A 4053-nucleotide genomic window follows, 5' to 3' on the forward strand; every position below is an offset into this window, starting at 1 on the left:
GAAACACATTAAATGGAATGAATGCGTGTCAAAGCAACAAAGAGTAATGTAAAAGAGTTTAGAAGCATTTGAAGAAGATTGCAAACGTGTTAGAGCAAAGAAAGACTAAAATTTTGACAAAATAATAATGCATGCCTCGTAAAGGAGAAATGAATTTTAAAAGAAAATGCCTCTAGACCAATGGTGTATGCAAAAGGCTATTGATTCATTGAAACAAATGGATGGAGTTTTATTGAAATTTTCAATCATTGGAAGGAGTGCACTAAGAAGATCAATTTGCAAGGTACACATTTGAGGAAAGGCTTGTTTGTGTAAGGTGCATGAAGAATAGACTAAAGGTGCATTTTTAAGATGAAAGTAGTTAAAAAAATTATTGTATAGGTTTGTGCTAGGATACAAGTGCATTCCAATACAAGAAGTGTGACATTTTAAAAATCTAAAAATACAATGTAATGACAAGCACCTAAACAAGGATCTTTTATTTAAATGACTTGCAAGATATTGAACACACTTGATCAAAGTGTTTACTCTCATGTTTTTGAGTGAATATCTAGAATGGTGCACAAGCACACCATATAAAAAGCTCATTTCAATCATTTTTTAATGCTAGAAAAAATGTGACGATGAATGAGATTCGTGCATGTTGAACACACCGAAAAATTGAGAGGGGGAAAAGATGATTCAATTTTTACTTAAGCAATTCATTTGCAATTAAACATCAAATAAGATTTGCCAAAATGAACTGAAAGTAAAGCATGCACAACATTACACACAAAGACACCAAGATTTTTATGTGGAAAACCCAATAAGGAAAAAATTACAGTGAGAACTATCTCAAAATATAAATGAACAACTACTACAATATTGTTTTAAGGCTCACTGCCAAGGAAGCACATTGCCCCATAAAGAACATGCTCAAGGGGTTCACTACCTCAAAGAAAAATACAAAGACCTATTGAAGAGATTCACCATCTAATAGAAAGATACATGAAAATTTGAATTACAATGGTCTTGAATTGCAATAAATGATGCATCTATCACATGTAGATGTTGTAGTCCCTATTTCACACACTTACTCCATCTTACTGAATTGACACTCGTCACAAAATGATTTGTTCTTTATATATCCTCCACAATGTCTCAAAACTCCAATTAGGTTGGCTCTAAGATGACCTTCAGATGAAACGAATGATTAGGTCGACTCTAAGATGACCTTTAGATGAAAAGAGTGATACCACATAAGTTGGCTTCAAACATATGCATTATGAAATAGAATGAGTTATGGATCAACCCAAAGGATTATCGAGCCTAAAAACATTACAACACATCTTTCAAAGAAAATGTAATAGGTTAGGATCAAACCACAAGTGAAGGAAACAAGACTGTTGGTGCACCACTAGCAAACTTCACCAAAACTACAAATGTACACCTTTGTGCCACCAAGGAGAGACCAAGAAAATCATTTGGATCAAGCTATGAGCAATGTAGTCTACGCATAGTATCCCTACAACCTTCTTCTAAAGTATCTGATCATTATGTGTTGGCACAAGTAGAGAAACCCATTGAACTGATGAAAACAGAGCATGTTGGATTGATTGTGACAACTTAATACTTAGGATATTGCATTGCAACCAAATCAATTGAAATTTGCATGGATGAACCCTTATACATCTTTGATCATATCCCCAAGACTGCACACTCATATCTATCACTCTGAAGGAATGTAGAGCATTCTAGTAAACTTTTGAGACACTTAACTCCATCATAGTGCAATCCAAAGAACAATCAAATCTAACTTTCAATGTAGAAGATGCTATGATGTGAAAATAAGGAACTAACCTCCTTGTTGACTAAAAAAATTTAACTCTACACCTACAAGGCTAAATGTTGTGATGTGGTGGAATGCAGACGTTCTCATAAGGATTGTACTATTTATGCCTTACACAAATTTCCTCAAATACAAGTATAAACAAAGACTCAAATGATATTCATCTAACTCCTTTAATCATGCAGAAACTAAACAATATGATTGCACTTCCTCATCAAAAACATAAACAATGTGTTACTAGCTTACATGCTTTCAGACTGTCGTATTGTCATCTTATGTGATAAATACATCTGTTGGTCTTCCAGACTATCTTGCTTGTCCTCAATTATGCTAATCCAATGTCTATATTTGTGTCAAACCATCTTGCTCAAACATGTTGGTCTCAAACCATTTCGTTGCTTCTTCATCTACACCAACCCATCTCTATAAATGCATGATAGGTTGACATCAATGGTATGTTGACATCAATGACAACATATGGCCAACAACACAAATAGTTTTTTAGGAAGGTGCATAAAAGTAAGCTAAACACATCATATTGAGAACTTGAAATTAGTTTATAGTGATGAATACTAAGAGGGGGGGGTGAATTAGTATGCCAAAAATCTTTGCACTAAAACACTTACACTGTCTAAAGATAAACCGGTAAAGCAGTCTGACAGTCAAACCGGTTACCACACATGCAAACCAAAATGCTAATAAAACATTCACCCACAAAAGCAATACAACCATAACACAAGATATTTGACGTGGAAACCCAACTGGGAAAAAACCATGGTGAGATGGAACTCACAAGTCACTATCTGCAGAATAGAAACCAGATCGGTTAAGGTCTTACAATGTTCTTCACCAGAACAGATCCTGTTAGGAATCTCAATCTTTGTTAGGAGATAAGTCCGATTAAAGACTACCTTGTTAGAGGATTTTAGATTCACATGTGTGAACCACCTTGTTAGAGGATTTTACAAAGGCTTTGAGGCCTACCCGTTTAGGGGCTACAGACTTGTCAAAGATGTGAGTAATCAACAAGTGTTTGATCTATCTAATAGCACAAATTGCTTGGTTAGATCCAGTATTGCTCACAGCTAATGCATTCCGGCATTACTTTAGTCTTCTCTCTCACACACACAATTACAAATTGATCTTCTCAGATAAGATCGTTCTCAACTTCCACCTTAAACCCTAGCTCAACATTAACCCTTTCAGCAATAGCAACAACAACTCGAAAACCCTAGACATGATGTCCTTTTAAAGGAATCTGATTTCATGTCGATCCAATAGGATTACATTACAATTTCCTAGGTTCAATGAATCTAGACATACTCAGTAACACGACACAAGAATCACCATCAATGTGTCGGCACCGTCAAACAATTGGTGGATTGGTAACTCATCACAAAATGGCGGTTGGTAACTCATCACAGAGTATTATCGGTTCATACAAAATACCGGTTGCCAGTTTGACAAAAATGAAGACTGGTAAGAATGTGTTGTGCCGCTTTTCTCCCTCGTACCGCTTGTGATCTGCGAACCGCTTGGGGTCGACATGCCGCTTCAGACCGGGAAACACATTCTGCAAAATCACCACTAGTCTAAAGACTAGAATACAACATACCGGTTGGAACAAATACCGGTTGAGCATAAGCTCATACATATAAAGGGGATCTCAATACAAGTGTGTGTCCATCAATGACAATCACAGCATAAACCACAAAAATGCTAACAATCTCCCCCTTTGGCATTGATGGCAACACTTAGGAAAATAAAATTTTGACATCTAAGTGTTCTACAACAGAAAAACTTGCCATTAACAAAATTGCTCCCCCTAAGCATAGACACTATCCCTTAATCAACAACGTGTATAGCAATTTTGCATTCAGAGCATAATCATCAGAGCATATAGCATATATCACAGCATATATCAAAATTTCAAAACAGATACTTCTCCCCTGATATATCAAAATTTCAAAATTTTAAAACCAAAAACCAGATATACTTCTCCCCCTTTGCCAACAATGACAAAGTACCGCTGAAAAACCTGTTTCTATATATATAAAAGAGTTTATGACAATAATGAATAATACTTGTCAAAACCCGCTTTATAGTCCTGCAAAAATTGTTTCATGGAAAGATACCAGGACTCAAGTAGGGAGGTCGCCACTTCCTTCTCTGTCTGCATTTGTGATACTTATTCCTCCATGGCATCTATTGTGCTCAGTTCTTGT

The sequence above is a fragment of the Cryptomeria japonica genome, chromosome 3, assembly GCF_030272615.1.
Source record: "Cryptomeria japonica chromosome 3, Sugi_1.0, whole genome shotgun sequence".
Lineage (NCBI taxonomy): Eukaryota > Viridiplantae > Streptophyta > Pinopsida > Cupressales > Cupressaceae > Cryptomeria > Cryptomeria japonica.